Here is a 17,677-nt window from a genome sequence, read left to right as displayed (position 1 = left end):
CACAATATATGATGGGGAGTTAATCACAGTTATAAAGTTTCTATAGCTAGCAGAAAGAAAATAAATACAGTGAAGAGTTCAAATACACTGGGTAGACAGACACAAACTAGAATATGAATGTAGAAAAATGCATTTTATCATTGTAACTCAACATTTTTATCTCTTCTGCCTCAGGCTTGTCTGGAAGCTTAGATTCAAACTCCTAACAATATTTGAAAAGAAAAAAAAAAATGGATTTGCTGTTTTAGACAGAGTTCTACTATTCTGCCATTGGCTAAGAAGCCAGTTTTTATTTACATTCCATCATGCTACTTCTCTACTTCTGTGGCTGCTGTAAAGCCTGTTGCACCCTTCCTGTGACTGAACTCTAGGATATCAGGTGACTGGTCACTAAGTGAACCAGGCATTTGGGTGGTTATAATGAGACAGCAGAGTGTAGTAATATATTTCATAAACATTTTATTCTTAAACTGAAATAATGTAGTCCATCAACAACACAGATGAAATCTTCACTGTCTCTCAAAACCCTCCTACTTTTTCCTGTGGAGTTCTAAAGTGGGCTTTTTAAGTCCACTGGAGTGTACTACATTAATTTTGTCCAAAAAAAATGATCTCTTCCACTGAAAATTTCAGCCACTTTTCCTTAAAATTTTATCTGCAAACCAATGGTATAATGGGAAGTTTAACTTCCTCTCTGCTCGCTGTGATGGTCAATGCTATTTTCACTGACAACTTCTGGCACACTACCTATAGAATCATAGAACCATAGAACCATTAAGGTAGGAAAAGATGTCTAAGACAGAGTCCAACTGTTAACCCAAGACTGCTAAGTACACCACAAAACCATGTCCTCCAGTGCCACATCCACTCACCTTCAGAACACTTCCAGGGTTGGGGATTCCACCACTTCCCTGGGCAGCCTATTCCAATGCCTGACCTATGGTCCCACCAAGCTTGGGGGATGGATGACTTTACAGTGATAGAAATGTTACTTATCATTTTAACAGACCTTACTTCTCATGCAGAAGCTTTCAGTGGATCACTGGTTTAAAATCATGTCCCCACAGACACAAACAAAAAGCCTTTAATCATCTGTGACTGAGAATGCTGCATATCTGCTTGAAATGGCCCCTTTGTGGGTTTATCAAATTCCAGATGATTCTCCAGGAAATTCATGAGACCGAGTGTGGCTATCTCCTGTGGTTTATTATGTACCAACATCCCCAAGATTTCCCAGTGCTGACCCACCTGTCTTTTTGGCTTATGCAAAAGATAAACCCAGGTAACCCCACACAAATAATGTGTATATGGCAAGGATTTGTCAAGTACAAGACTGAACAGGTGTTTGAAAATCCCTGCCTGACTTCTGGCAGAATCAATATGAAATTCAAGGGACCATGAAAACATTGACTAAACAAGGAAGATACATAGATATTCCAATTGTGATACATTTTGATTATCTGAGGGATGCAGCTCTATGAAAAATAAAATTTTGAAAAATCTCAGAATAATTAGGCGGGCTGGGAATAAGCTTAAAAACCATGTAGTTCCAATCCCTCTGCCATGGGCAGGGATACCTTCCACCAGGCCAGGTTGTTCCAAGCCTCATCCAACCTGGCCTTGAACACTTCAAGGGATGGGCAATGACAGCTTCAAAAGGCAATATGTGCCAGGGCCTCACCACTCTCTGAGAAAAGAATTTTCTCCTAATATCCAGTCTTAAACCTGCTGTTTCACATTAAAACCATTTCCCCTTGTGCTGTTGACTGTCTCTACTTGAGTGCAGTGGGCACAGCCCTACCCACCAAGACACCAGGATGTCTGATGTAGGTATTTGGGATGTCTGCTAAACACCAACATGCTCCAACAGGCTGCTGCTGCCTCTGAATCTGACTTTGACCCCTTTAAACCACCATCTATTAACCAAATGAAGGAGATATGATATGGCAGGTTATGTCTTGCCTCCCAGTTTCTCCCCTTGTCACTGCCTGAAGATGACCACATGAAGTTCCAAGCCCATATCACAAGATCTTTAACTAGCCAGCATGCCTGGCTTTGCCACGCTGCTGAAAGGTTTCTTGCCTTCCATTTCAGAAATCTCTCATGCAGCTGACAGGTGCAAAGGTTTATTGGCATAGTGAGAGGTGATGACGGAGCCTAATGAAAGAGAATTTTATGGACACATGTGCATGTGTAAATTTCTGCACATGTGCTTTGTTCCAGTTGTCTCCCATCTGCAGTGATCCCATCAGGCATGGGATGGGGGATGGCAAGCCTAGAAAGAGTAACAACAGCATAGACAGATCTGCAAAATTACTTTTTTCAGAGGTTTAGAATCATAAATACTGTCAGAAGGGTTGCTTTTGTTCTGCTTTTTCACCTTTTTCCATATTTAAAACCCTGATTCCCCATCTTTTCTGGGAGGGAATTGTAACAGCATCAGTGGTTTTTACACTGAGAGTTTATTATTGGATACTGTCAGCAAGAAAATTACTGGGAAACAATGACCAGGACCAAACAAGACAGAAGATATTTTGAACTTTTACGAAGCTGAGCACCACTACAAAGCTTGGGAGGAGGTTTGCACAGTTTAACATCTCATTTTTGGAAAGAGTTACAAATTCAGTTAATATAAATTTAATTTCTTTCTTCATTATTACTGTGGGATGGACACAGGAACATTCACTATACTGCCATGCATGTGGAAAGGGTATTATCCAAAATAACTTCCCTGCTGTGCAGTCAATTCAAGTTCACTCTGAGATCAGCCCAATTCACATAAATAGCAGAATTTGATCAACACCAGAAACTGCCTTGACAACCAATTTATTCATGAGGCCTCTCCCTCGATTTAATTCCTTCATGTTAAGGCACAAACAGGCAAAAGGTTTCAGGTGCAGGAGCTGAGGGTTCCTGAAGGGGAGGGAGCCCAGGAGATACTGCTTTCAATATCAATTCCCATTTCCAATTGTGCTCCTGCCAGAGCTCATTACCTGAACCCTTTGCCAACTGGTTACACAACCAGCCCTGCACTAAGAAACAATGGGCTGCTGGCATGGGCAAGCAGGGCTCCCAGCCTTTTCCAATGCATAAGAGAAGTATATACCAGGAAGACAGAAATCTCTGCTCTTTTTTCATCTTTGCTTTTTCCCCCTTAATAGTAATTAGTAAAATTAAAGTAATGTTTCACGTGCTTGATAGCAAAAGATTTTAAAATCATAGAAAATTCGGGGAGCTAGGAAGAAAGTTAGGTTTGGCAAACCCTGGGAAAAGTAGGCCCTGGGAAATGTTAAACCTCATGCTTGCTAGGATCATGTGAAACTGCACCTGTGCAATCGGTATATGATAAATGATACAATTGTTAGATGTGACTAGATATAATTATTGTTTAAAGAATCATGAGAAACTATGTTAGGGGGCTGGGGGGATCACGAGAAATCCATGCTTGGGTAAAATCAATGCATACAATAGAACAATGTAAGTTTAATAATTAATATGTAAGTTATAGAATGATAGAGTATAAAAACATGTTCAGCTCAAAACCAAGATGGGTCAGATTTGGGTCTGTGTACCCCTGACACCCAGAGCTCTTCAATAAAGCACCTTCATATAATCATTCTGTGGTTATGTGTTCCTGAATGCTAACATGCTTACAGGTAATACACCATTTCCTCTAGAGAAATATGATTTTTTTCCCCTCTAGATTCACGCGCTGTTTACAAGACTAACATGAAACTCTTGTGGTAGCTCTTGCTACCTTAGCATCAATTTAAAAGTTGCCCAAATATAGAGGTTAGACATCTGTTTTCCAAACCCCCAATAAATTCTAACAAGTGAAAAGTGTAACCCTTGTCTTCCTCATCATCCTCCTTCTCCCTCTGCACAAGGTTTACATCTATTTCAAGCAACAAAAGCAGGCAACAATGCAGGCTTAGAAGCTGTAACAGCCCAGGAACTGAGTTTCTGCTCTGAGCTGCCTACCTTAAGGATTTTTATTTCTCTTTGATGAGTCTCAAGGAGGGTTCTCTTGGCAGAGCCCAGCCTTTGAGACCAGCCTTGGCATTGAGTGTGGGTCAGGGACGTCAAGTGAGCTCTGAACCAGGAACTTGGGTTCCTGCTATTAGTTTCTAGCTTGTTAATAATGTCAGAGACCCCCTTTAAGACAAACAGAAGAACAAGTTTCATGTGTAATTTAGTTCTGTCAGTGTTATCACATGCTCCATTTTTGCCCAATTTTAGAAGTCTTGTAATAAGTGGGAAATCCTGGCCCTAAGATAATTCTGAATATTTGAGGGATAAAAGAGTTGTCAATACTACAACAATCCAGAAAACTACTATTTTTACAGGCAAAATGGCAATGCTGTTATTCCCATAGCTGGTCTGCTCTGCAATTTTGGGTGCTGCCACAGGAATTCAAATAAAATACTATTCTGCCTATGGACAATGTTTAACCTGACAAAATTCATTAGCTGTAAATTATTTGTAGAGCAGTTTCTTCTACTTGTGTTACATACTTTGAAAAAATAACCTCTGCCATTATGCAATATGAAAACCATGTTACAGCTATTCTGAACAATCCAGATTTCTCCAATTCATAACCACTGAATAAATTTCATTGTTTTGAGTTTAGCTGTAAATATGCTTCCCCTAATCATGAGACTCTGAGAGAGTCAAGCACATTAAAAAAGAACAAATTCAAATTTCTCTGTTTAAAATTGGAACACACCATTTTTCATCTGCAGTAACAAAAACAAAACAGACCAACCAACCAAACAAAACACAATAAAACCCAAAAAAAATCCCCAAACCCAAAAACCAGACAAAATTCTTCTGACCAACAGCTCATTGTCTTATCTGTCAAAACCAGTTCTCATTTTCTTGCTCTGCAAATAGCCAGAGTTGTTTTTTCCCTTCTTTCCAGTCATTTCACTGTAGCACTTTGCTAATGTGACTGTCAAGCCTTCATGTACTTTGTTTACTGCTGTATTTTAGTAACATTATAAATGCTGCCTCATTTAGAAACTGAAGCTGTCTGTGATTCAAGGATTCTGTTTGACTCCTGTTTGAAATCCATCTGGGATGACTGACCCTTTTAATCAACCGGATTCTACCACATCAAATATTTGTGCTGTCTTCTCGTATGGCTCTACAGGTATAAGCACCCAACCTGCTGCTCTTGGAGCTCTAAGAAAAAAAAAAAACAGCAATAATTTTCCATCTGTACTTCATTGTGTTCGAGCTGGAGGGCAGTTTTCTCCCTTACTGTCCTTCTGCAATGCCCAGGTCAAGCTGGACAGTTCTGAATTGGCAGGAATGGCACTGCCACCACCATGCCTCTTGCTATTCAGGGTGGCTCACTAAATAACAAACATTTCCATCTGTTTTATCAGGAATATTACACCTCGATCAACCACCACCCTGTCCCCAGCAATTATGCACCACAGAGATGACAGAAAACTCAAGGATGCAGATTTACAGCTTTGCTGGGCTTCTCAAGGCACTGAGTGAGCATCATTCTGGATTTGTGTTGCAGCCCCTTCATTGTTAAATGGAGTATGTACCCTTCTTTTTGGCATTTTGTCTTTGTTTTCCAGAGTAACAAAGTGATGAATCTCCCTGTCCCTCCAGCACAATGTGTGTCAGCTCAGTTCTCTGTGTCTGTGCACACAACTGCACCTAAAGGCATTGTGCTGCTCCCAGCCACTGTTATTCCCAGCTCAAGCTGAATGGCATTTTTTAAAAAATGCAATTTAAAAGTGTCTAAGATCTGCTTATCCTTATCCCTTTCCAGCCCTTTATTAAACATACTGTTAGCAAATCTCATTGTGCCTACCAGTCTCCAAAGGTGGGAATAGGAGGCTAGTGAGGATTGTCACCCAGCTATATGGTACATAAGAGCCACACAAATTTGGCACATCTAAAATCACTCTTCTCCATCAGAAGCATTTTGTGTATTTTTTCTCTGTCTAAAAACAAGATAAACGTGCACACAGCAGGCTCTTGATGAATACAAGGTACATTAAGAAAAGCCTTTTTGATTTTTCTTTTTTTTCTGGAAAATGTGTAAAAGACCATGTCATTATTTTCCAGATGTTCTTTTTGAGAAACCTGTCATCAGAGAAGAAGCCTGCAGCATAAAATGTTTGAAATGGAGCACCCAGAAAATGTCATCTCATCCCTCAATTGCTGGCTGCTAACACAACTAAATGTTGCCTGTTTGTGATCAAACTAGTAGATCACCTGTCCTGAATGGCTTCCAAAGCACTTGTGCACCAACCCTACCTACAAATAAGGCAGACAGCATGCTCAGTAGCATTATGACAAGGGAAGGGAACAAAAATGGTATGACTATTTACCTCTCTTTCCCATTCTGTCATTTTTTCCTGCTGTTTAGAAAACTCAGGAGTGATTTGGTTCAGTTCCTGATCACTACCTGCCTCATCCTAAAAACTGTCAGTGTGAGGAATTAGTGCACTAGGGGACCCTTTTGTGGAAGCCCCAGGACATCTACATATTTCCTAATGCACACCTTTACCAGAGGGAATGATGTTGGGCATTCAGAAATATCTTCTGAATTCCATGGCCATATAAGCCAGCCTGTTGAAAGAGAGCTGCCTGCAGAATGATCTCTGCACCTCTACTCCCATCACAGTATCACTGTCTCCACACACTGTCTCCAGCAGCTTTCATTCCTCTTTGCACCATTAATCTGTGGTGGGGACTCCTGCCCTTAATTTTGATGAACCAGTGTGGGAGCCCTAAGGTTTTAATAGCCCTTCTTTCCCTTTGGTCCATCCACCAAAAAACAGAACAACTTAATAGCCTGTGCTGCCATCAGCAGCACTCACTCTGCCTCTATTCCTTTTCAATCTTTCTTTCACTGGATTTTCTGAGCACTTCAAATGATCTTGAGGAAACTGTAGAAAGGCAGATTGTGCTAGCAAAGAGATCCTGGATCTCCCAAGCAAGACAGATTTGTCAGAATGTGACATGGTTTGTTTCAAAAAAAGGGAAAAAACCCTTCCATTTTGCTTTTAAAGAATAACTCCAAACATAAAGGAGACCAAGCCAGTCTTCAGCTTTGAGCAGCAGGGCAAGAACCAGATAGGTACCTGTAGTGAACTGAAATGCAGTAACAATTTACAATGTGGGAGAAAGATTCTTCCCTGATATTTATCCAGAGACCCCAACCTAAATTTTGCAGCTTAAAATAGAACACAATATTTACAACAAGGAGAGACACATGAAGTTGAACAAAGTTCTAATAGATGGAACAGGAAGGAATAGATATGCTGTAATTCTCAAGTATTTTGTGATATAAGGGTACCACAGCCAGGATGCAAAGTAAAAATTAATTATAAAACCCCAAAACTCATCGCAAATCTCAATAAAATTTGGATAACCAGAGGTAGAGCATACTTTACTGAAACATCTTGCTGTTTGGAAAGAGCACTCACCTTTCTGAAGGCTCCTTCCCAAGTACTCTGATTTAATTTTAGAAAACTGCTTTCCAAAACCAAGGTGATCATCATATCATAGAATCACAGAATCACAAAATTGGAAGAAACCTTCAAGACCATTAGCCAAACCCTCAACTGAGCATCACAATAATCATGCCTAAATTGTATCCCTAAGTGCCACATCCAGGTGCCTCTTGAGCACTTCTGAGGCGGTGATCCCACCACACTGGGCAACTTACTCCAGTGGCAAAGCACTCTTCTTCTGGAGGCTCTGATCCCACCTATCTAATCTTCTCCCCTGGCACAGCTTTAGGCCATTTCCTCTCACCCTTTCACTTGAGACGTGGCAGAAGAGAACAAGACCCGCCGCACTACAACCTCCTTTCAGGGAGCTGTAGAGAGGAGTGAGGTCCCTCTCTGAGCCTCTTTCTCCAGGCCTAATACCCCCAGTTTCCTTGGCTATTCCTCTTAGGATGTGTGCTCCAGACCCTTCTCCAAGGGCTCTGCTGCCCTCCTCTAGACTCACTCCAGCACCTCAATGTTCTATTTAAAGTGAAACACGTTTGCTTGTAAAGAAGCAGTGACTAGCAGCACTCAAAGACCTTACAGATGAACCTTACCACATCTTTTTTCCCTGTCAAGACACAATAATTGTGTAAATAATTGAATAACTATAATTAAAAAAAATAATAAATTAAGAAAGTGTCTTGAAGATGGTTTTTTATCCCTTACCATTTTTAGTTTTTTGTTTTGTGTCTGGGGTGACCACTGCCCCCCTGCACTCTGGGAGAATCACAATGGGTGAGAGCCAGACTGGGGCTTCCTGCAAGAGTTGGGGGCAGAGGGGTGGCAAGGGGCAGCTCATTCCTTCCCAGCAGGTGATGTGGCTGCCCACACAGGGTGGTGGTGTCTCTGACCAGGGATACTGTTGCTTTGTGGTTTTTGATTGTTTCTTTTTTTGTTTCTTTTCCTTCAGCACTGTGACTGGGCTTCCTGGCCTGCTTCTCTGCTTCTGTGCCTTTGGGGAGCCCAGCACCACTGCCTGCCGTGTTGGGACTCAGGAACATTCCAAAATTTTACACTCAGCTTTAACTATTTGGTGATAAATACAAATCTCCTCCAAAGGACTCCTGTTGCTACTGAGCTCCTCACCTATTCAAGTTCTCAGGACTGGCTTTTTCAGATCTTGATGGGGACTCGTCACAATAGAACAGGTGTTTAAATAAACACACACACATGAGCACAGTTTTGTGTACATATCTGTGTTCAAGGGCAGTAAACAATTTTTCATAAATCAATGGATGTGAGTTGTTTTCCCTCTGTAAAGAAGGGAATAGCAGAGTGATGGATATGTTACCCAAGGTGATACCTCCCAACCTGCCCTGAAAACACCTGTGGAGAGAAGCCAAGGCTGAAATCTGGCTTTTGGAGATCTGTGTAGCTTTCTCTGACAGAGGACATCATTAATGCTGATGAGTGCCCTGCTTTCTCCTCTGAAAGGCTGGCATCCTTCTTCACAGCAGTGAGCCAGCCTCCAAGGAATGTGTGGGAAAGAAAACACATCAAAAATGAGTATTACCTCCTAAGCATGGATGCCATTTTTAATTTCTGCTGATACCTGGATGAATATAAGAGCAAAAATTTTATAGCAGCAACATGGAGTAAGATGTTTCACCAGTAAATAATAGAGCTAAAGGAGAGGAAGGGTTGCTCTAATCTTCAGCTGCTCTATGCTAGCAGGGAATAACCACATCTTCTTCTAGATAGAGACTGTATACAACTAAGGCATGTGAGCACCTAAATCATGAGTGGTGATTTGAACCCCAAATCAAGTGTGGTGAGGCACTGGCACAGGTTGCCCAGAGAAGCTGTGGATGACCCACCCCTGGCAGTGTTTAAGGTCTGCTTGTATGGGGCACTCAGCAACCTGGTCTACTGGAAGGTGTCCCTGCACATGGCAAGGGAATGGGAACTAAACAGCTCTTAAAGGTCCCATCCAACCCAAAACACTGTATGATAACAGCAGGGACAGATGTATTCACATGCCACATATCCCCAAACTGAGACAAGCCTGAAAGAACAACCTCCATACTACGGCAAGCAGTTCAGCTGCGTGGTGGCAATCATGCTCTTCTACCAATTTCAGTGGCAGCTCTTTAGAACCAGATTTCTTCAGGACCAAGGAAGGCACACAGCCAGGCACTGACAGTGTAGCTGGTGCTTAACACTTGAAAAATCTACCTGCCCTCCTGACACTCATCCCCCAGCATGAAGCCAAGAGTATTTCCAAAACACTGAAAACCACAATGGAGAAGATACTCCATTAGGACAGCTCCTGTAGGTTGCTTTAGAACAAAGTAATCCACCAACCTGGGTGTTAGCATCTCCACCACAGGAGAGTATCTCCACGTGATGACAGACTTAGCCAATATTTCCTGGCAAGGCTAGAGAATGGATTTAGATTTTCACATTAGTGAATCTTATTTCCTCTGTTTCTTGAAGAAAATCTTAAGACCAAATTCAAAATTACCTCTGTGGAATAGAAAAATTTTGCCCACAACAGTGTTTCCAGAACAGCAATTTGGCAGGTGAGAAAAAACCAAGTGTCAGTGCTGGTAGTTGCATGCTTGTTTCCTTTTCTTGCAGAGAGCCATTATGCAGTGTTTTCTAAAATTGTAAATGCTCTTTCTGGCTCAGTATGGGAAACAACACTAATATGCATCATAGGGTGTGAGATAAAACGTGCAGTGCTATTGCTGCCTTTGATTTTTCTTCCATTTATATCAGCTCTCAGTAACAATTACACAAAGACAGCTGCAGATTTTTTCCTCTAAACTTTTTCATATTTCATTCTTTGTTTGGTTCATAAATTCTAGGGTCTAACTAGGACCTTATATCAGAGACAGGAATTTACATTTAGATAACATAATGCAAAGAATACTAACAAACATCACCATCCCTCTCTAGAAACATCTCCAGAGTACTGCCCAACTGACCTCAGATTTGTAAAATATGGATCTGACCTACTTGCTTGAAGCAGAGTATTTCTTTTTCTTTCTCCAGTTAAGATAAACATAATATAGTGAGGATTTTTTTTAATGAGTATTTGTTTGTGTCCTATCCCTCTCCAATTTTTCTTGATTTTAGGGAGTCTCACTTGCTGTGCTTGTGCTGAATTAGTCTCTAGTTATGGAGATGGCTCTGCTTTGTTGTGTGGGAAAAGAACCTGAGAACAGCAGTAACTACAAGAGAAAGGCCACTGTGTTTTTCAGTCACCTAAAAAAGCAGTTAGCAACACCACCAAGAACAGCTTTCTGATTACAGGACACTTAAGAGAGGAAGCTTTTCTTCTTCTCAACCCTATGCATGGACTCAGTAGTAGTAGGCAGGCAGAAAGCTAGCAACATGCATCAGAACTACAATAGATTGCTATGGAGAAGTCCTCAGCCAGGTATATCATCTCTGACATCTATCATCACTGACACCCAGGTGATTTATGAGATTTTCTGCTCAGTTTAGGTGGAGGGTGCAGGTATGGTGGGCTTCTTCATCTTCCAAACCACTTTATTCCATATTCCATTCTATAAACAACACCTCCCCCTACACAGACTCATTCCCACTGTTTGAAGAAGTCCACTCTGCTCTTACTGGTAACTCCGGCAGCTTTACAAGAAGGAGAACAAGGGATCAGAAATTTACACAAGGCTTTACATACATCCGACACTTATCTGTATCAAAAGATACTAAATTCAAACAGCAAGTTGGACCAAGGCTGGCTTATGTCTAGATCATTACTGTGACATTGAGTAAAAACTGGAGTATCTTTTTTGGAAAGCTGAGGCATGTTTTTCCTCAGCCATCCTGCCTTCACTCCATACTACTGAAAATTTCTCAAAGTTCTGTTATACCTCAAGGCACCAAATAGAAACTGGAGGCCAAAACCATATAGCACAGAGTCTGAACAAAAGTCTTTAAGAAAAAAAACAGGAGTAAAAAAGAGGAGGATGAAATTGTCTCACTATGTTCCTTATCAGAGAATACACTTCCAAAAAAGTGCAGGATTTTCCCCTTTAGTACTGGAGATCATATCCCCTTTATCCATCAAACTATCTTTTAACATAGAGGTTGTTCCAGATGCCAGCACACATAGGTCAGCATTTTCAACAATAGCTGACTAACGTTAGGAGCACTTTAAAAGGGAGTTTAGATCCATTTTTTCAAAAGCTTCAAGCTCCCAGCAGCTCCATCTGGCTTCAAAGGGGGCTCACTTCATAAAGTGTTCTGGATGTGCTCAGCATTTTTGTAATTCAGGGCACCTATTTTGAATCCTAAACATGGACTTTAAAAATCCATGCCAATTCTCACTGCACTAAAGATAACAGCACCTCTTTAAATCTGTGCTTAGATAGCTAAGTGACAGTATAACCAACAACCTCACTTTTCCCTTCTTTTTCCTTCAACAGAATTTGTAGAACTCCTAATAAAACCTGTGTCTACCACAAGAACTAGCAGACTTGAGTCTAAAAAGATAACTGTAATTTTCCTTGAAACTAGTCAGTAACACTCCCTCAAATCCTCTTTGTAACTGATGAGTGACATGAGTTCCTTACAAAGAGCTGTCCTGAAGATCAGCCAAAATGCAGCAGCTAGGGCTGTGGGATACTCAGAAATACCACAGGCTATAGGAAAGTATTGAATTCCAGGCTGGCATGTTGGAGAACTTAGCCCTTCCTGGAATGTCAGATCTCTCCCACAGGGTTCCAGAAAACATAAGGGATTGTATTTGCAATCTTAGCACCAAAGTCAAAACCTCTACCAATTAAACTAGAAGAGAATAATTGTATTAGCAGCTGATAGTGGCAGACTTCTGTCCTGCTAAAGCAGGATGACACACTAAAAACACTTCCTCAAGCTAAATTCTTCAGATTGCTGGATTCAGACCATACTTTATCATTTATTCATAATAAGACCTTCTTAGCTTAGGAATTGAAGATGCCTAGAGCACTTCCATTATATATCTTTCAAGTATTTTGAGCTTAGGAAAAAAACCTGACATAGTGGTTCCAGGCTTGGGTCGTAAAGCAGCAACATCTCCCCTCTTCTTCTTCCCTTGAATACCCACAGCTGGAGGGTAACACAGACCTTTTGCCAGCACACAGCACAAGGGTAAGAATTAGAGGGTACAGGTCTGCTCTCTACAAATGTGCACATGGCCCAGGTCTGCGGGAATTTGTATGCTGATGTAAGGATTGTCACTGCCCACAGTCTCCACAAATACCTTGGCACCTCTTACTTTCATGGGAACTACTGAAGCTTTCAAAAGAATGCAGAAGTGCTAATCTCCCAATGCAAGTGACTTCAGCCCTGACAGACATTTCCTCAGAGTCACAGATAAAACTGAAGGATTAAGCCGTAAAGGATTAAGAGAGGTGTCATCTAGAATTAAGTCACTGGCCTTGAATCATGGTTTTGTTGGGCACTGAAAATAGAAAATTTCACCATCTTAAAAACAAGCTTTATTGTGTTTTTTAAAATACATATAAATACATTTTAGATATATATCTTGATTGCCTGAGTAGGCTTAAAAGTCTAGACGGCTCATAGTTGTATGATTTCCATTTTTAACCACACTTCAGTGCACTAAAAACCATCAACCTGACAATCCAAAGACACCAAAGAGATTTCTTCCACAACTGTGCACTGGATGTTTACGTATCTAAGAAAATACAGGAAATAAAATAAACACCTTGCATGGCTCTCTTCACATAGAAAGTATATTAAATGATACAGATCCTAAAAGGGGAGGGTCTGTTAGATAGAAAATTGGTCTTTGCCTGGAAATTTTATAGCTCATAGAAAATCTAGACCTTCCCTAGTTTGCTGCCCAGTTATTTTGATGTAAGCACCAAAAAGAGGTCCATACATGAGATGTGCTTTAAGTCCAAAGTCTGTGGCATTTCAGTTTACAGCTGTAGAGATTTTTGGGGTGGTAGGGAAGAAATAAGCCTTGTACCTTAAAGTGGTGTTTCAAGTCACCCTGGATATCTCTGACAATGTTGAGAGCTGATAGAAAATCTTATGAGGGACCCAAGCACTGATCCTCAGCCAGATAAAACCTGCCATAATTTGGAGGCATTGTGCCTGGCTCAGGCTGGACAGTGGGAGAAGCCCTGACACTGACAAAGCCACTACAGCTACTGCATTCTGTAGGCAGGGGGTGGTCCTGCTGTACAGGGAACCCACTGCAAAGGCACATGAGGAGTCCTTCAAAATATCTGTAACAAACCTTCTCCTGAATCCAACTATGTTCTGTTTTTCCTGGTTTAAAGGAATAGATAATATAATGTGAAATGTCATGTTTTCAGAGAGTCATACAAACGTATCCTGTGAAGCCCAAGATTTCCAGAGAAACATTGCTGGCTCTTGCTAAAACTATAAACTGAAACTACCAGATTGCTGATAAAAACAAAAATAAAAGTGAAACCCCCCTCAATTTAAAAGGGCATGAGTATTTTTCAATTTTGTCAGACATTTTCATGGAGGGAGGAACAAGAAGAAACTACTTCTGATTACCCAGCAGGAAGCATTTAAGAATGTATTTACTGGTCATTCAGGACACAAGTACTTCTGGCAGAGGCAAGCCAGCTATTTTTTAAGCAGCAGAGCTGGAGGAAGCCTGTTGGTCACAGAGGATCAATGCATAAGACAGTGGTGCCACTGGGTTGGCACTCCATGAAAGAGATGCCTCAATTAGGCTGATGGGCATGCAAAATCATGGAATTTAGGCTCCGCACTCCATGGGTAAAGAAAACTGTGAGGGGCATCTTTTACTGTATTTTCAGTTTAAGTTTAGAGACTGGACTATACAGCAGTAATCATTAATGTTGATAGTAAAAATACTAATAGGTAAAAAGATCCTGCTTATCCTTCTGTACGTTTCCTATCAGAAAAATTCTTCACTTAAGTTTCATTTCCTTAACACAGAGCAATTAATAACCTAAGCGAGAAATTACCAGTGCAACCATTAATGTACAACAGAAAGTATAATGAAAATGAACCCAAATTAAAGTTCTCTAAATTCAGTTTACCTACTCTTCATCTCATGGTATATTTACTATAGCAAGCCTAAAACTTTAGACCCATTTTATTTCTGCCTGTCCTCCGATTTACAAACCCTGAATTAATGCCCACACACGAAAGAACTGTGCAAATAGCTGAAGGAAATGATAGGAACTCTAGGTGCCATGGATCACATTCTGTGCACAGAATGGCTTCCCCAGAGTAAGCCCATGTAGGTGTGCTTTTTGGCATTCATCATTACAGTCCAGTCCTTGGATCACTGGCATTGTGGCCACGTGCAGCCAGGTTTCCACTGAAAGAGCAACGCTTTTAACAAAAGGCCATCCCTCCCAAGGGGTGATATTTGAATATCAGACCTCAAAAAGGTGGCTTTATTTCAAGAGTTTTGCCAAAGGCTGCTAGTGGGCCAATCAGTTTATGTGTGTGATGGTTTATAGGAACAAATCTGTGAAGTCTCCAGAAACTAGAAACCTGTGAAATGTGGGGAAAAAGAGCTGCCTTCTCGCCTAACCAAAATTCCTGGTTATATAGAGTATTGGATCAAAGACAAAGAATTTTGCAGAGGCACAGCACTAGCACAAGCCTCATCACCAAGGCTTTGGGGATGCTGGGTGACAATCCCTCTGGTGTCCTCAGCCACACTGCTTGGGCACATCCATGGCTGGACCAGCGCCCTGCCTCTTCCTTCAGCTTTCCACTGGACATACCCTCCAAATTCAGATTTATTCCAGGTTGTCCGCAGCAGGGGTGCTCAGTGAGCAAATGGGTAGCCCCTGCTGCTCCAGGCAATGCCTCCTCAGCAACTCCCAGCAGCAGGGCAGGAAGAGGAAAATCGAGATGTCAACCCCAAAGTGTGCCTGGAAATTTGTACCTGCAGTAGCTGCTCTCCAAGGTTTAGAGCTCACCTCTTCTTTCCCCAAGCCTGCAGCAGAACCAACTACTTGAAGCTCTTGGACAGCACAGGGATACAGAAAGCATGGAGCAGCTTCAAGCTTTCTCCATATGTGTCCTTTGGGTCCTGGGGTCATAGAATAATAGAATAGTTTGGGAAGGGATCTTAGAGATCATCTAGTTCCAGTACCCCTGCCATAAGTTTTTGCCCAAAGATTTTTCCACCTCTCAGTCAATTAAGAGATGGTGCAAAATACCAGAGAAATGGCATTTCCTAGTGATGCTGATAAACAGAGTATATAACCAGCTACTTTAAAAGCAGGCTTTGAAATGCCACTGGCTTGCTTTGTTCTGAGAACAGTCCCAGGGAGAATGTCAGGTCCTGTAACTCATTTGTTATCTTTATACAGAGGAGCTCCGCTAAGCGCCAGCCATCATAAAAATACTAACATTCCTTTTAGTGGAAAACAAATAGAAAAGAAAAATACAACAACTCTCTTAAAAGCAAGCCAATTAGCACTTCAAAGATTGCCACATGGTCTGTAAACAGGGATGTTAATACACTGGGGAACCATGCTCCTCTTCAGCCACAGCCTGAGTTACACAAATGGAGGGAGCAGCATTACAGAAATAACACTCCCCCATGACACAAACCTAAACTGTGCATTCGTTTAGACACGCTCTTTGCATTTCACTTCCCTCAGTGGCTTAAAAAAATGCCGAGAATCAGAACAGCATATGAAGAGTGTTTTAATCTAGCCTTTGATAAGGTGCTTTCCTCCTCTGGATGGTGAGCACCCAGCAGCAACAACTTTATGTACAACGTGAAGGAAAGTGTCAGGGAGAAGACTGCAGTAATTGAGGTCACATCCTCTGTGATTGCAAGGAAACTCCCTCACACATTTTACCCCATCATCCAAGGACATTTCCATGTATATACAGCCAACCTTTTTAATGGTATCTAAATATTTGTCTCTTGAGCAGATAAACTAGTAGGCATTTTATTCTAGTGATGGAAACACCCGACGGCTGGATGCTCTCATCTACCTGTAAATGCAAAACACCAACAACTGAATTCAATTATGTGGCAAAATTATGTGACAGTTATCTCTAAGGTATTTGGAATCCCACACAAAATCTGTGCTTCACATGGTTAAGCAGCTAGTTCTCACATTTTATAGGGAGAGAGGGAAGAAGCTAAAAGGCTGTGATTTGTGGTTTTTTGTAAATCTCATTTGCAGCTGTACAGTTACAGCTTACAGATTAATAATAAAAGAGTGTATGTGACAATGCAGAAACAAATGATGTTCAATGTCAAACACAAAGCAAGATGCAAATATATTTTTCTGTTAATTAACCAGGCTTTCATTTCAGCTCTGATCTTGTAAATAAAGATTACAAGCTAGTTTCAAACAAGTGTGGGAATTAAGCAAACAAAAAAAAGTATCCCAAACCCTAAATCAAAGCGCCTTAACTCAACCATCTCCTAGTACTGGTTAGCTAATTATATTTGCCATTTTTTATTTGGGGGGTCTGAACAGATTAAATCAGGTTAAAAACAATGGTACTCAGGAACTGGCCCAAAGGTAAGAGCTCTCTGGATATTACCAGATATCAGTCACTGTCAACCAACGCCAAAAAACAAGGAGCATCCCTGATTGTTCTGAAAGACAAGAAGAGGATGGATGGATGGATGGATGGATGGATGGATGGATGGATGGATGGATGGATGGATGGATGGATGAGAGCAGAGACAGATGGATGGAAGAGAGAGAAGAAAGAAAAAACAACTAAATAACAATAACTGCGCCTATGACTTGCCTCTAAGGATCTGCTTTCCAAGCACTTTTATTGAAAATGTTCAAGTCCTTAACTGATCTTCTGGCAGTCAAATAAGGGGGCCTGAAAAGCCTTAGGCTAATTAAGCATTGCTGAGTGATGCTTGAAGAGATGGGAAAATACAAAGCTTTTGAAAGGATGAAAAATCTCCAACCACCTGGTACAGCGTTGAGAAGAAAGGGGAAAGACAAAGGGGCAGTTTGCAGTAGGGAGGTACAAGACTCCTTAATTACTGGGTTGCCAAGACCATTCCCATCCCAAATGCCTGTGAAAGCTCACAAAATGAGCTTATAAGGCTCAGCAAAAACATCTCTTAGTAAGAACAGCATCTTCTGGAAAGCAAACAGCAGTAGTTTTCCCCAAGATACACCTGCTAATTAGAAATGATGGGTAATAGATGCAGGTGG

At 41.2% G+C, this 17,677-nt stretch overlaps 1 protein-coding gene across 5 annotated transcripts in view; it reads right to left on the bottom strand.

Moving 5' to 3' along the window:
- The window catches only part of MACROD2 (mono-ADP ribosylhydrolase 2), an 848,220-nt gene that overhangs the window by 8,953 nt on the left and 821,590 nt on the right, over positions 1 to 17,677 (bottom strand). The gene's annotated exons all lie outside the window — the stretch shown is intronic.

This window comes from Pseudopodoces humilis, chromosome 3, assembly GCF_049639895.1.
Source record: "Pseudopodoces humilis isolate 2021_Gansu_Grassland_sample_001 chromosome 3, ASM4963989v1, whole genome shotgun sequence".
In the NCBI taxonomy this organism is placed as follows: Eukaryota; Metazoa; Chordata; class Aves; order Passeriformes; family Paridae; genus Pseudopodoces; species Pseudopodoces humilis.
This window is presented reverse-complemented; position numbering and strand designations above follow the sequence as displayed.